The following is a 16,622-nucleotide window of genomic DNA, read 5'->3' on the forward strand; positions in this document are numbered from 1 at the left end:
TAATAACTTAATGTTTGGGTTGCATAAGGATAACTGAATTACAAAGTGGCCCAGCCATTCCACTGCCACTCGTATTATACGAAAACACACTCCTGTTGGAGCGGAAATTGTTCTCATATTAAAATGGATAGTCTTTGCATGACTTTGAGATTAAAACATCAGAACAGTCTTTTGTATATCTTAGAGACATCAAAAAACAACTTCAATGGACTTAATCCCAAAATTGCTGTCAACCAAGCAAATAAAATTCTGCCCAAATGACACAGATGAGACAACATGCTCCCTTAAACACTATTTTTTGAAATAATAGCTAAGAAGGAGAACTTTACTGGTTTGCTTTTACATAAGCATAAGTCAGAATAATATCAGTGACAATAAAGAATAATAAAACAATGATAAGATATGAAATAGTATTAGATAATGGACATTAAAAAAATTTAAAAAATATATATATTATTTAATGAGTCATTAATAATATAATAATATATAATATTTCACTAGTCATTAATAATATAATAATATATATTATATTATTATAATGTAATATGTTATATTAACATTAGCAAAATATGGAAATTAATAATCAAATTATTAATGATAGACAAAGAAGAGTCACGTCTATTCAAGGAAAATAGATATATAAAGGATTGACACACAAAGGGAAAAAGGGAAGGTATCTGGATAGAGACAGAGACATCCAGAAGAATCGATCAGAGTAACAAAAGGAATAACCATCGGGCAGGATAAGGTATCGGCAGATAATGAACAGACCAACATCTGTACCTCCATCTTAGATCAATCTTCTCCAATGACAAAAGATACACAGACTGATAGTATAAGCACGAGGATCAACATCGTTAGTGGAGAACAAGGCTGGGTAAGTCTTTATCTACAAAATCGACCAGAGAACCATTCCGGACGGAGCAAGAATAGAAAATTGGAAAAAGCGTTAGGTGCCTAGAGTTTTAACAGCAGATATCCTTTAACCAAAGGCAACGACACCAAATTATAGATCAGTTCTTATATCTAGTCACCTAGCATGAGGAGGATTAGACAGAGGTATCCGACTAATAGGATCATCCGAATTGGAAAGAAGAAATACGGCAACATTATCATCATCTATTGGAAGCTCCAAACATCTAGCGGAGATAGCATATAGCCACCAGCAGGAAATACACTCTTCGGAAGGAATAAAAGGTTAGTGCCAGCATAACAGTCAAGCCGTCCAAGATAGACAAGTCTGAGCCTAGCATATTCACTATCTCTGACTTAGCACTCCAGTATGCAAACCCAGAACAGGGACCCGATGTATAAATCATAACTTGCAAACACTTGGAGAATCAAACATTAAATCATTAGCAAATAAAGTAACTGGAACCTTCAACAAATACTGTATGTCCTTGGTTATATTCTGTTCAGAAAATAAGCAACAGTGAGATAGGCAATGGGTGTATTATCACACAGAGTCATAGATTACAGTTTGGAGAGGCCAGTCAACAATGAAGGGGAATTCCACAATCACACCAATACGTAGCACCATATAAGTATTCCATTGTTCATATTCTTATGTTTATGGACAGTCATAGAAACTCAGTCATGATATAGAATTTATACATCAACAGATTCATTGTCAAAGGGTATTAAAAAGATGAATTCAGTGATCAGATTATAATACAGTATTACAATAATTATGATGGGTCCTCCCAAAGATAGTAATCATTAGTGAATGGTTTAATAATATCCCCAAGGAAGCAACTATATATAATGATGATATACATATTGATGTATGCCGAAAATAAGATTCAGCATAGAAATAACCATTGAACTATAACAAATACATAAATTTGTTTTGCAAAGTTCCCAAATATATTGTCGACTGTACCAAAATGGTAACACATATCAAGTATAATCTCCACGGCCTAATCCAAGTGTGAGATCAGAAATAAAAAGTAAGCTAAGTCAAATTCATCATACCAATATTGTAAGGCAATAGAGAAGGGGACATTACATTGGCGGACTTAAAAATTTTGTTTAGACACTTGCCATTTTTCACTAAGTGTTCCCATCAATGCCAAAGGGGGAGTATGTTGCCAAGCGACAGTCCATTCCAACTTGTATGTTGTCATTGATAGCTGTAATGAACCCAACTGTCTCACACTAACAATGCTGATGAAATATGTATTTCAGGAATTTTATAGATTTCCACCTCCTATGTTCTTTACAATGTCAAACTCAAATACTGAAATATGCAAGTAAATAACTCACAGCTAGTAATGTCAGCTACCAAATTCTGATTGAACGTGCAATTAGAGATTTGCAAAATTATTGCTTCACACAGTGAAATTACAATTAAATATCAGAAGAAGTTGAAATATTTGATGTAAGGTCAATTTACTAAATTTCTGATTATTCTTGCAATTATTGATTCACCAAGCTAAATAGCTTCAACAATACTGAAAACTACAATTATTAATAAAGAACTCGGTAATCTTGAAGGTAATGCTTGGTTTGCAGTATGAGATGCTTTTCTATTCCCACACCAAAGACTGTGTACGGTTGCCTGAAGTCAGACACAGATCTGTATTAAAAAACACTGCCTCTAGACAAGCAGTCACAGACTCCAAATTGCAGACACAGCAGCAGTAATAACGCCAAGGTTGGCATTTAAGTTGCAAGATGAAAAGAAGCCTGGTTATGGAACTAAACAGTCACAGTCCAATAGGGCGTTGATAGCCCAAAGAAAACAGTCCAAATACAGAAGTAAATTGTTGCCCAGGTATGGTAAAAACGACACACACATAGATGCCTGTATGACAGGATTTGTGGCGTTTTCTTTGCGGAGAAATGAAATGCCTTATAGCAGAAATCAAGCGCACCCAGAAATACCAGAATTTTGCACACCAAGTGCAAAGCCAAGCTCAATTGCAAGTATAAATTATCACTAAACCTCAGCACAAATTCGCCTCCAAGAAACAGTGATTACAGAGTAGGAGGACGCCCAAATCAGACTGTATAAGAAAACTAAATTCAGCATACTTCAGCACTGAATTGAATACACTCTCAGATTTGATCTCAGACCAAGACAAATCAGTCCTCAAGAGAAAAAGCCACAACTCAAAACCCTCGCAAGCAATTATCAAAAATGGTAGACAACACATGATTAATTCTTCTCAATGGAGTCATATTTATAACTCACCTGTGCAAACTAGCTTCTTCACCACACTTCTTACTTAAGAGGTTTCTCATTTACACCATCAAATTATAACATGAAATAAGATAAGTCCATAATTAAATGCCTCATTAATAACTTATTAAATTTTAACTCCATGAATATGCTCAATCCCGCTGTTGATGAAGATAAACGGCCAATGCCTCCATTGCACTGCTTAAAATAGAAACCACCTCAAAATAGACTTACTAAAAATAGCAATCCTGCCACAAAGACCCTCCAAACATACTGCCAGTTCATAAGGGTCGTTACAATGAACCGACTTAGCCTAGCTACAGGGACTTGCTAAAAATGGAGACATTATAGTCCTCCCTCCCCACAATTGCTTGTCCTCAAGCAATTTGGTAACACATCCAACTCTGACCTCTACCAAGATCCCATAGAAAAATGCATGTGATGTCCCTATCATCACTGAATAATCTCCATAAATACCACACCCTTAGAGTAAATAACATAATCAGTAGAGCTGTACTCAACATCAATGCTGATAATGTAGAGATTGGAACGTCACAAGGAAGCAACTCAATAGGAAGTTTCGATTTCCTCCCTTCCTCTGTGCCAACTAAACCATCTTGACAAACATCAAACTTAGGCACAAACAAACTCTGCACCTGATAAATATCCTGCACATGGGAATCAACTACGAAGCAATATGCACTCCTCACTGCATATACCTCACTGACATCCTGATCATCACGATCTAAGCCAATAAACTGTTCTGAGGATTCAGCCTCAATCTCATTAGCCAAAAGGCTATTGCACTTGAGACTTCCAGCAGCAAGTTGATGTCTCCTATGGAAAACTTATTTCCGAACAAAGGCCAAATGCCAAAAAAAAGAAATGGCAGTACTGGGAAAAGCAGTGGTCATTATCCACAAGAGAAAATGGTGTCAGTCAAGAAAAATTGCAAGAAAATGCTTCTAAATTAGCGGTCAGTGCGGAAAGTGTCGGGAAATTAGCAACGGAGATGGTAGATGTCAATGAACTTGACGACGAGCAGAAGTGTTCTCATAGTGGCTAACAAGCCAATAATTGAAGTGTGTAGAAGGAGAGCAGGAAAAAGAGGTAATTGTAGATTCCAACCAGATAATTGGAAAATCCAAGCAAAAACGTGTGTTGGTGATGGAAAATTCAACGAAGGTGAAGAAAATTTTAGAGGTTGCAAAGGCCGATCAATGAACTACCAAGAAAGTGGAGCTGCAACAAAATGAATTGGAGATAGTTAAGGTAATAGAGGTTGAGTGAAAAAGTACACGAATTTCAAAAGCGTAGGCAACCCAACTGCAGAGGTATGGACCCGCTTAGATGATTGCCTTGCAGTCTCAGAAGCCCTAGCGTCGAACAATTGCTCAACTCTGTTGGAATCCTTCTGCTGAAATTATTGTCTCACACCTCAAATTGTTGAAGGGATTTTAGTCGGCCTAACTTGATCAGAATACTTCCGCTCAATGAATTTTTACATAGTCGTCCAAGTTGAAGATTAGTAAGATTCCCTAGCTCAGGCGAAAGAGATACTGTGAGGTGATTACCTGTGACGCTCAATGTGGTGAGGCGTGAAAGTTGGGCTAGTGACTGAGGAATGTCCAGTGACAAAAATTTTTTACATGGCTAAAAGGGTGAGAGTTAAAATGCTCCCTAGAGAAGGAATGACCCCTTCATATGGACTTCCTCCCACCTACATCTGTTGGAGGAAGGGCATTTGGACGAGATATAAAGGAATTGGACCGCTAATATAATTGAGTCCCACCCAACCAATAGCTTGAGCTGTGTCAGATTGGCGTTGATTGTTGTTGGTATCAGACCCATGAGACTATTACCGCTTAGGCATAAATTTTGCCGCCTAGTGAGGAGATCGAGTAGTTTCAGCATGGTTTTGTTGATTAAGTAGTTACAACATAAATCCAACAATACCAGATTGGTACAGCGACAGAGATTCAGGAATTGGGCCTGTAAATTGTTATACTAGAAGATGAGCTTCTTTAGCTTGGACAACTTTGAAAGGCTGGAAGGTATGAAGTTCACAAAGCTAATAACGAAGAGGTCAAGGATTTGGAGCACAATGCAGTTGGAGAGACATGAGGGAAGTGGGCTGGTGAGATTGTTGTGGTCGAGAGATAGAAAAGACAAGGTAGAACAAGAGGCAAAAGCAGAGGATGGAATTGGGCCTCTTATATGATTAGAGGAATTTGGGTGAAATATAGGGAAACATTGTGCGAAGGATCCAAAGATGACTGTTTTGGAGATTGAGGGCGATTATGGTTTGATTGGAATGGTCACAAGTGACACCCATCCAATAACAGAAGTTGGAGAAAGAGACAGTGGATGAGGTCAAAGCAACTTAGAAAAGTTAAATAATTTAGAAAAAACAGAGACAGGGGAGGACAATAGCCTGAGCAAGCAGAGGAGGGGATATTACCACTGAAAAGGCAAAGAATGTGGGGAAAATCAAATACTTAATCTTAAGTTGTTAACACCGGAAATGTACATTCTGGAGGTCGGTCTGGAGAGAATTTCCATCAGAAAGAATTATGAAATCCTATCTAAATTCTAAAACTCTGATCAAAGTGGACTATAAAAGGGGTGTTTGATAGCCTTAAAACAATGTTTTCACTCAGCCAATATGCAGGCATTAGCCCCAAATTCAATTATTTAATTTTATAAGTCTATACAAGACTATTGAGCATTAAAAAAGAGGCAACCTTGTTTATCTAGAACTCATGCATTGTTTCCCTTTCCACAAGTTCTCTTTCAATGATATTGATCACTCGAAGCTAGCTAAGGAAGTTTGCTTCGACTTCTATATTTCAGTCCAGTCTTTACCGACAATTCGGGCAGATCTGATCTCTATAGATGGGGATGGGGCCATCTATCTATGAGCGGGATGCAGAGGTCTTCATTTCTGATTAAAGACAAAGAAATTCCAATATATGCAAGTCATTAGATCCTAAAGAGGGTCCCAAAAACATGATCTAAAAAATAAATTGGTTTAAATATTATGTTGAACAGATGCAAGGCTTGATCTAAAAGAAAAATCTTTGTTGACTGCTAGGTATGTAAACTAATTTGAATCTAAAGACTTTGACAAAGCAATTTAGGGGAGATAATTGATTGAACGGGCTTTACATAGACTTGTATGAAAAAAGAGAATTTAGCAATGTTTTGAGAGAACACTCTTCTAAATGTCTAAATCACTATTTTCCAAAGCATTGTGGCATTTGTAATCACCCTCATTTACTTGTTAACACACATTTATACAATAGAAAAAGGTAAATAAATAAATACAAATCTTAATGTTAACCTGATTTAATGTTTCATAATGACTAAATGGGATGTCAAATCGTATATATCTCTATCGGAATAATTATGCACCTACTTTTGGTGCAAATGTCAGTGATAGTATATCCACATAGTACAGTTTGTCGCTCCTTTAGGCCTCAACACACAAGTGTGTCCTTTACCATAAGGTCCTTTGAACCAAAAGAAAATTTGTCACCTCCTCGAATCCTCCTGTGATGCCTCATCATTCTTCCCAACTGACTTCCCTTTTTCATCAGTAACCAGTGCGTGCTCCTCATTTATAGGTGGAGAGGTAGAAGACTTCAAAGAAAACTTGCCTTGAGAGGTGGATGACTCAAGATCTCTAGCTTTTCTCATTGCCTCTTGCAAAGTAGGTGGGTCCAAGCACTTAACCCGCCCTCAAAGTGGCTCCAACAATCCCTCCATAAATAGCATAACTCTCCTCTGCTCAAAGATATCATATACCATCACTAAAAGCCTCTAAAACTCACTAATGAAAGCCTCAATGCCAACAATCTGTCTCAACTGAGCTAACTCTAGGAAATAGACCTCAGGATCCTTCCTATCTAACAACTCTATCAATCTATCCACAGACTCCTGATAGGAAACATTCTGATCATGATATAAGGAGACCAAAACATGCTACCCCCGATCATGGGCAACTCCGTCCAGATGTAACATGACAACTCTAAAAGCGCACTCCTTAGTCATGGGACTCAATGCCAAAGCTTATGAACCCAAGATCCAGTTGTCACCTTGCCACCGCCATCAAAGTGGGCTAAGGTCATCTTAATGGATGCCTCTCACAAATCTGACTACCTAGGCCTCTGTCACTTAGGTGTAGGCCTACCCCTAGTATGCTCTCGCTTTTGTATAAGAAATCTAAATTAAGGTTCAGCTTGATGGACTGCGGAAAAGCATCTCACTTAGCAAACTGTGCCACCACATCATCCACAAAAGGTGCGGCCTCTCTCAACTGACCGCATATGCCTCAAGTCTTAGAAAAGAAGGCCATTGTGGCCTATCATGTGCACCAATATAACCAGTCTTGCTGATCCTTTGATCAATCTTGACCTGGTCCTTTACTCTAATCCTAGTTTGGACTTGTCATCAACTCGAGACCTGTGCAAACTGACAAAATCATCTCAAGTACCCTTCCCCCTACTCCATCCTCTAGAGAGTGCAATACACTGTAGTGTGTCAAAAAGTTACTGGGGCACATTGACAACATAATGCTATCTAGCTGCCAAATTTTTTAAACTCTCTTTGGCCTACCTATCAATCTCAAAACCAGTTCCACCATCTCTATACCCCATATGTCCTGAACCATCAACACCCTTGTCACTGCCACCAAACTAAATCTCTAGTTCTCCATGACCGAGTAAAGAAGTGCGCCCTCTACGGGTGTAATGTCCACCCAGAATAAATCTTTGAGCCATGTTGAAACCCAATTCTCTGCAAGCTAGCAGAAAACTATTCTGATACCACTGTAATGAACCCAACTGGCTCACACCCATAATGGTGAAGAAATGTGTATTTTGAGAATTTTATAGATTTGCAACTCCTCTGTTCTTTGCAATATGAAACTTAAATATTAAAATATGCAAGTAAATAATTCATAGCTATTAATGCAAGCTACCAAATTCTGATTTAACTTGCAATTAGAGATTTGCAAAATTATTGCTTCACATAGTGAAATTACAATTAAATATCAGAAGAAGCTGAAATGTTTGATGTAAGGCTAATTTACTAATTTCTGATTATTCTTGCAATTATTGATTCACCAAGCTATAGCATCAACAATACTAAGAATTACAATTATTAATAAAGAACCTGGTAATCTTGAAGGTTGTGCTTGATTTGCAGCATGAGATACTTGTCAGCCGACTAGATGGTCCTGGCGGTGTTTCTGTAGCCGACGGAATAATTGTCGTCGGTGTTTTGTATTTTGTAGCCGACGGGTAAATAGTTTGTAGCAGACATAATGGTTGTGGTCGACGGACTCCTTCGGGAAGATTCGGCGGATAGTATTTATATCCCGTCTGGGATCATTGTAAATCATCAATCATCTACTATTACGGATATTATAAAGCATAATGTATGTTTGGCATATGCGAATATAATTCAGCTATTCTGTTGCATTGTCTGCATGCGTTGATTTATTTACCAGTACGGTAAACATTTGGCACCATTGTTGGGCATCGAACCCGGGTCACCCGCGTGACAGGCGGGAATACTCACCACTATACTACAACATTTGGCGCCGTTGCCTTATGAATCTGGAAAGTGGGAGGAATGAAAATTAATGCCAAATCAACTTAACAAGGATCGAAATAAGGCAAAGGGAAAAGATGAAATCCGTACTGCACAAGAACATTTAATTCTAGCACAGCAGGCAGACCACTGAAGGAGATTCCAGAAGCTTGCCGACGGAAACAGGAGTGCGGAACAATTATTGAAGGAGACTCGACAGCGGGTGGAATTGGTGGAAGAAGCACGGGAGGAGTTCTTGAATTTCTATTCATCAAGGGAAGAAAATTCAGACAGAAGAGCATCAACTCGCACGGCTCATAGTGCCGAGGGAGCACGAGCGTGGAGTGACCTCTTCGTCCAGGATAGACTTCCGTAGGAAACAACTTCAGAAGATCCTTCTTCTTCACCAAAGTTCGCAGCTGTCGACACCTCCGGTGTGGGAGAACAGTCTGCCAGTGTGGGAGTGCAGACCTCCGGTGTGGGAGTGCAGACCGCCGGTGCAGGAGTGCAGACCTTCGGTGTGACAGTGCAGACCTCCAGTGTTGTGATGGCGGGACCCAAAGAAAAGCTGCCGAAGTTTGAGGGCGATGGTACAGCCGACCCCATCCGACATTGTAAGACATGTGAGACGATCTGGCAGGCAAATGGAATCACAGATGCCAACGAATGGGTCAGGAAATTTCTGGCAAGCCTACGGGGTGTGGCGATTGATTGGTTTTCGGATACGGATCCACAAAAACTGAATAGCTGGGATAACATTAAAAAGGAGTTCCTGGCGGAATTTAAACTCTTGCGGGATGATAATGAAATCGTAGCGGAGATTTTCAATACCAAACAGGGGAAGCACGAAACTGTCCGCGTCTATGCCAGGAGATTAAAAGACTTAATAAACAAAATGGAAAGCAAGCCGACAGACGAATTGCAGAAAAGATGGTTCGTGGACGGCCTACAATCGAAATTGCGGAGGAAAATGAAAATTGTCCCACCATCATCATATGTGGATGCGTATAACAAAGCACTGGACCTTGAAAGTGAACAGAAGACAAAGAAGAAGAAAACTAGCTCCTCTGATTCTGATGACGACGAGCTTGCCGGAGATGATAGCAGCGACGACGAAGGCAGCAGCAAGAAGGTTTGTGCCCTACAGAAGGATATGGTTCACATGATGAAGGAGTTTAAAAACATGCAGAAGGAGCCAAAAGGTAGTGAACTGTGGTGCACGGAGTGTAAGACCAACGGTCATACTAAAGGATCGTGTCCAAAGAACCAATTTTGTGACATTTGTCACATCATGGGCCATTCGACAAAGGATTGTCCCTTTAACATGAAGACAAGAGGATCTCCGCAGGTGCTTCTTACGTAGCAGGCTTCCTCGTCGGGCAGTAACGGAAATGCAAACATTGATGGTGCCACATCCGGAGGGTACAGGAATAATAGCAGAGGGCAAAATAACAACAATGCAAACAATAACAATAATAATGGGAGCCGAAGTCGAACTCAGTATGATGCAAACGGACGGCCAATCATTCAATGCCGAGCATGTAATTTGTGGGGTCATTTTGCGCGGGATTGTACAGCGGCAAACACACCGAAATTATTATGCAGATGGTGCGGACTCAGCGATCACGAAGATTCCAAGTGTCCAAAGTCTGGAGTAAACTTGATCAATGTCGGCACGGATGAAGTGGAGGTTCTGGCAATTACACGGAGGCAAGCGGAGGAAAAAAGAAAATTGGGAGAAGCGCAGGCAGAAATTGCAAAGGCATCGTCGGCGGAGACATCTCGGTTGAAGGACATCACCGGCACCTTAGCAAGGAACTTCGCCGAACAAAACATTGTACAACAGATCTTACAAATGGAGATACTGGTCAAGATAAGTGACCTCCTCACAATGCCCCAATTATGGAAGACCATTTTGAATCATACACCATTTCAGCAAGCAACAAAGGACACAGGAAGGGACAGTAGTCCAACGACGACAACCGACCCAATGCTTCTGGCACTCACAACAGGAAGGCATCCGACGGTTGTCAAGATGGGGATTTTGGGAAAGGTTCTGACAGACACAATTGTCGACGGAGGATCTGGCGTGAATGTGTTACCAGAGGATACTTGGAAGAAGTTGGGAAAGCCAACATTGTGGCCACCTACATTCCAGTTGCTCATGGCAGACCAACACGGAATCAAACCATTAGGAATCTTGAAGGCGCAATCGGTAACTATTGGAACGCAACCATTTTTATTGGACTTCGTGGTCATTCCATTAAAAAGAAAAGGATATGATGCTATTCTGGGATGGGATTGGTTGGTGCAAGCAAAAGTAAAACATGATTGGAAACGAAATACCCTATCAATGGAGCACGGAGGCAAAAGATTCACAATTGACCTGCATACACAAATGGTCGGTGAGGAGGCAGCATCGTCAAATTCAGAAAGTGACGGCGAAAGTGACGACGAAGGAAAGAGGAGAATGGAACCAGACGAAGGAGTATTGAGACTTGATGGAGGATCGAATGACGACGACCTGGACTCGGTGAATGGCCTGTTCCACTGGCAGATAGAAGACTACGAATTGTTTTCGAGTTGCAATATGTTAACGGTCGACGAACGTGACAAAACACAGGAAAATGAATGTCTGGAGGAATGCAGGGAAGTGGAAGAAGGAAAAGCTGCCATGGCTGAAGCTGAGGGGAAGAACATACAGTCTGAACACAGAAAAACGAAAGATCCCACTGTCCGGTACATGGTGAATGGACCGCGCGGAAAGAAAAGGTTACACCGCAGCATAAAATTAGTGGAAGGGCACCAACAGCAAGGAAATAATCTAGTTGCGCGATGACCGCAAGCACAGTGGGCGATGAAGGTGGCACAGAATTGACGTAAGGCGTACGACGGTCGGAATGAAATCAAAGTGGAAAAGTTTAAGGCCAGATGGGTTGGACCATATCAGATTCGGAAGGTCGGCGACAATGGAGCGATCAAATTATCAACTTTGGACGGGCAGAAGGTACCTCCGACAGTCAATGGATCCAAATTCAAAATATATGGTGCTAGGAAGACTCTGTCGTTGTCGCAGAAGGGGACTCCCTCATCGTTGCCGAATGGCGACGGTCAAAGGCAAATTTGAGGTGCTTTGTATATTTTTTGAAGAGAAAAAAAAAAGAAAAAAAGAAGAAGAAGAAGAAAGCAAACGCCCCGCAGATAGATTAAATGAAAAAAGCCTCGCGGGCAGCAGTCTGTCCGCGGGTGTGACAGGAAAAGGCCCTACGGACAGTCTGTCCGTGGGTAAATGAAAAGCCCTGTGGGCAGCAGTCTGTCTGCGGGTGTGACAGGCAAAGGCCCTGCGGACAGACTAAATAAAAAAGTCTCGTGGGTAGCTTGTCCGCGGGCTTTAAATCTCTAACTTCTCCGCCGGAAAGCGTCCCGCGGGAAACAAAGCCTCCAAGTCATCGGCCGCAGACTTCTATCAAACCAGTTTTGTTTCCTTTTTCATCTTTTGCTCCCTGCAAGAAAGGAAAACTAAACCGCCTAGTGCTGTCAACTCCCTCCTCCGGCCTGTCTTGTCCTCGGAAGCAGTTTGGAAGGCGGCTAAAATAAAATCAGAACCCGCGTCATTCTTTTGGAAGTCGCAGCCACCAGTCCACCATTCGCAGGGAGTTTAGTCGGAAAGAGTTTCAAGCGCTAGACGCAAGCTTGTGACAGAACCGGAGAAAGCATTGAATATACTTCACAGGAAATTGAGAAGTGTAAAGATGCGAGTTTTCGGGATGCCCAGTAGGTGTTCGGGCTTGTTTTGCCGACCGATCGGTTTGGATGATTTCCTGCAAAGCTTACTTTGTAGATGAGCGAGGAGATTGTGAGGTGTCCGATCTTGCTGTAAATACACTCGGGTTGTAATTTGTGGACAGGCAAGTATATAAATTTTGTGGAGTGATATTGGTGATAGAGAGTCCTATAAAAATGTTCCTGGTCATCTTTGCTCTGTCGAATGAAATACTTCTGTGCATGACTGTTACCTCTGTAGTAAAAAAAAAAAAAAAAAAGACGACAGATTCAAATTGTTCAAAATGAGTTACAAATGATGCCAAAGGAAAGGGGACGCATCCGTGGTTGCCAGAAAGAGTGTAAAATCGGCAGAAAATGACAAAAATGGTGTGTTCTATGCAATTTTGTGTGGGTTTTGAAGTGCTAATTTGGTCTTGGGAGCGCGGCGTTGCCCCCTGGACCCCTAGTCGTTGCGGATGTTAGTTGTGAGAAGTCTGATCAGTTGCAGATATAGGCATAGAGTGTTGTGTACCAAAGGCAGTGGGAGCAGGTGTTGGCTGTGAGGCTGTCTTGGTGGATGCGTAGAGAGCTCGAGAGGAGCCGATCATCTAGTTGGAGGCAGTGCCGCGACACTTGGCTCGGGGTACCGAGGAGTTGGACAGAGAAAGCAACACGGGTGGCTATCAAGGTCAGCTTGAGGAGACAGTATTGTGTTAGTAGAGACTACAAATGCAACGGGATGAATGTGGAAGTGATGGGACAGAAGCAGATTTTTCTTGTTGTAGTCACTCTGATAATGTATTTTGTTTGTTAATTTGCCTCAGATATTTTGTAATTGTCGTCCGGAGACTACTTTTCTTTTTGGGGGGGGATGGTGTCAGCCGACTGGATGGTCCCGACGGTGTTTCTGTAGCCGACGAAATAATTGTCGTCGGTGTTTTGTATTTTGTAGCCGACGGGTAAATAGTTTGTAGCGGACATAATGGTTGTGGCCGACGGACTCCTTCGGGAAGGTTCGGCAAATAGTATTTATATCCCGTCTGGGATCATTGTAAATCATCAATCATCTACTATTACGAATATTATGAAGCATAATGTATGTCTGGCATATGCGAATATAATTCAGCTATTCTGTTGCATTGTCTGCATGCATTGATTTCTTTACCAGTACGGTAAACAATACTTCTCTGTTCCCATGCAAAGACACTGTACAGTTACGTGAAGTTAGACACAGGCTTGTGGTAAAAAAATGGCCTCTAGACAAGCAGGCACAAGCTCCAAATTGCAAACACAACAATAGTAATAACGCCAAGGTTGGTGTTTAGGTTGCAAGATGAAAAGACATCTGGTTGTGGCACTAAATAGTCACATCCTGATAGGGCATTGATCACCCAAATAAAACAGTCCAAATGATGAAGTGAATTGCCGTCCAACTATGGTGAAAACAACACACACACAGATGCCAATATGACAGGATGGGCTTTTAATAAAAAAGTTTTAACAGCAAAAAATATTAGAAGGATGGGCTTTTAAGGACCAAGTAGATGCCCTCTCTATGAAAATGGAGAGGAAAGTACAGATCATATCTTTCTCCAATGTCCGTATGCATACCAATGTTGGAAATGGCTCAGCTCTTAGTTGGAATGGTCATCTGCCTTACCCAACTCCTTTATATAATTTCTCTAGAGCTAGCCCTTCCTAAAAATGACTAGCATCTATTCAGGATTATGAATAATTGTTCCCTCAATTATTTTGTGGGAATTATGGAAAGAATGTAACAGAAGAATCTTCCAAGAAAAGAAGTTGGAGGTCAAACAACTCTTAAATAAAATAGAATCTTCCATCACAAAGACAACCAATAACTGCATCACGTATATCTGTTGGGGATAAGGTAATAACTTATTGGGATGATAAGCAACCTGGAAAATGATTGGGTCTCAAGTTATCACCCTATATTGGCCCAGGGGCAAAGTCTTCCTTGCATAAGATAAAGGAGTGTTTATGGTAGCCTCCTTTGCATGGATAGTTTAAGACTTTAAGTTAAACTTTGATGGCGCATCTAGAGGCAATCCTAGTAATGCCGAAATTGGTGGCTATATTGATAATAAGTGGGCTGAAGAGATTGCGGCAATTGCTAAGCCAATTGGTATAGGGACAAATAGCTGGGCTGAACTCATGGCCTTGGTTGAGGAACTGGAACTATACAAAGGATTGGGAATTAGCAAATTAGAAATCAAAGAACCATTATTATTTATCCATTAAGAATTGAATCAACACCAAACTAGAGGCTTGACTCGTTACTATCCAAAGCTCTTTTCTTATGCAAATTCTTCAATAAAATTACTTTAAATCACATTTATAGGGAAGGTAATAAAAGGGCAAATGAATTGGTTAATGAGGGGGCTGATAAATACCAGAGTAACAGGAATCACCGAGTCAGAGTCCGAGGCAGACTGCCTCTGGATTCGGACTCTGCCGAGTCTTGGCAGAGTCCAGTCGGACTCGGCGAGTCCATGGACTCGCCAGACTCAGCGAGTCCCGATACCAAGACTCTCGTCGGCGGGTGAGATGGAAAAGACCAAAAAAACATAAAAATGCTTTGTTTAATAGGACTTTTTTGGTTTGTATAACATGTTATTGACCTAAAAAGGTCATTCCACCATTTGCTTGTGCTCACAAGAGAGAGGAAAGAGTTAGAGAAGAATATTGGGGTTTTGAGAGAGAAATCAACAAATCGGTTTGCTCTCCCATATTAATTGCTAATGGTTTGTGCATCTTTCTAGCTTGCATTAAAGCATTGAGAGGAGCTTAAGGGAACATTTGGAGGAGGTTTCTACAAACTTGCATTTCCATTGCTTGTGCAAATTTGAAGAGGTAAGCTACAAGTTGTTGCATTTCTTTGTGTTGTTTTGTACTATGTTTTAAACTTTTACATTCGTATTTTTTTAGTATTTTTACTTCTCATTTTGTTTAAATTTGTTTGGTCTCTACTCTCTACTACTAGTCTACTATTTTTTTACTTCTCATTTTGTTTACATTCATATTGCAGCAGGCTGGCAGCGAACAAAAACTTATTGAAATTTGATATAATGTCTCAACAACAAGGTGAGGGAAGTGGAAATAGGCCTCCATTTAACCCTAATGCAGACCCAAGTGCAATAGTAAAAGATAGGGCTTGGAAACATGCCATCCCGAGGCACAAAAAAGGAGTTGTTACATGTTGGCATTGTGGTGTGGTATATAATGGGGGAGGAATAAATAGATTGAAGTATCACCTAGCACATATACCTAGATGTGATGCTAAAAAATGCAAAGATGTACCCCAAAATGTTATGCGAGACATACAAACTCTTCTAGAGGAAAAAATGGAGCAAAAAGAATTGAAAAAGAAGCAACATGAAGAAATGACACAACTAGCCGGAGCCCAACAGGGGTCTTCTAGTTTTCGCTCTCCATTATCCTCTACTCCACCTACGGATACCACTACTTCTACGAGTGTGAGCATTGGGCCTCGAATTCGTAAGCAAAAATCGACACTTGATTCTATGTTTGCTCCACGCATGGCTCCAAGTTCACAACCATTGCTTGAGGGCATGGGTTGGAACAAAGATAAACATGATTATGCAAAATTGGCACTTGGGGACTTCTTCATCTACAACAACATTTCATTCAATGCAGCAAGGTAATTATTTATGTAAATTTAAATTTAAGTCTTCTCTTGCTTTCAAAGTTACAAGTTTCAGCTTTCAATAATATGTTTATTTTGTTTATTTTAATTTGTATTTTGTTTTCAAATTTATTTATAATATACTAATTTTTTTAATTTTTAATTTTATTCTATTTGTTTTAGGTCCCCTTATTGGCAAATTGGAATCGATGCTGTTGCTGTTTGTGGTCCAGGGTTCAAAGCCCCTAGTGCTGAAGAGCTAGGAGGCCCTATTTTGAACCAAAGGGTGGCTGATGTACAAGTTGAAATCACGGAGCAGCGTGAGGTGTGGAAGGAAAAAGGTTGCACCATCATGACTGATGGTTGGACTGATAGAAGGAGTAGAACACTCCTCAACTTTCTTATTTCTTC

The 16,622-nt window shown here is 40.6% G+C and overlaps 1 protein-coding gene across 5 annotated transcripts in view; it reads right to left on the minus strand.

Annotated features, from left to right (window-relative positions):
- Positions 1-1,740: 1,740 nt before the first annotated feature.
- Positions 1,741-16,622, minus strand: part of CNX2 (cofactor of nitrate reductase and xanthine dehydrogenase 2) — a 130,160-nt gene continuing 115,278 nt past the window's right edge. For 2 of the 5 annotated variants that reach the window (XR_016362269.1, XR_016362274.1), the window contains one exon: positions 1,741-2,166. The gene's annotated coding sequence lies outside the window, so the exon portion shown is untranslated. Of the gene's footprint in view, positions 2,167-5,665; positions 6,129-16,622 lie in introns of those variants that run through there. The other 3 variants (XR_016362271.1, XR_016362275.1, XR_016362270.1) reach the window with 2 other exon arrangements.

Source organism: Cupressus sempervirens, chromosome 3 (genome assembly GCF_028749045.1).
Source record: "Cupressus sempervirens isolate cs-2001-9-10 chromosome 3, ASM2874904v1, whole genome shotgun sequence".
NCBI classification, from domain to species: Eukaryota; Viridiplantae; Streptophyta; class Pinopsida; order Cupressales; family Cupressaceae; genus Cupressus; species Cupressus sempervirens.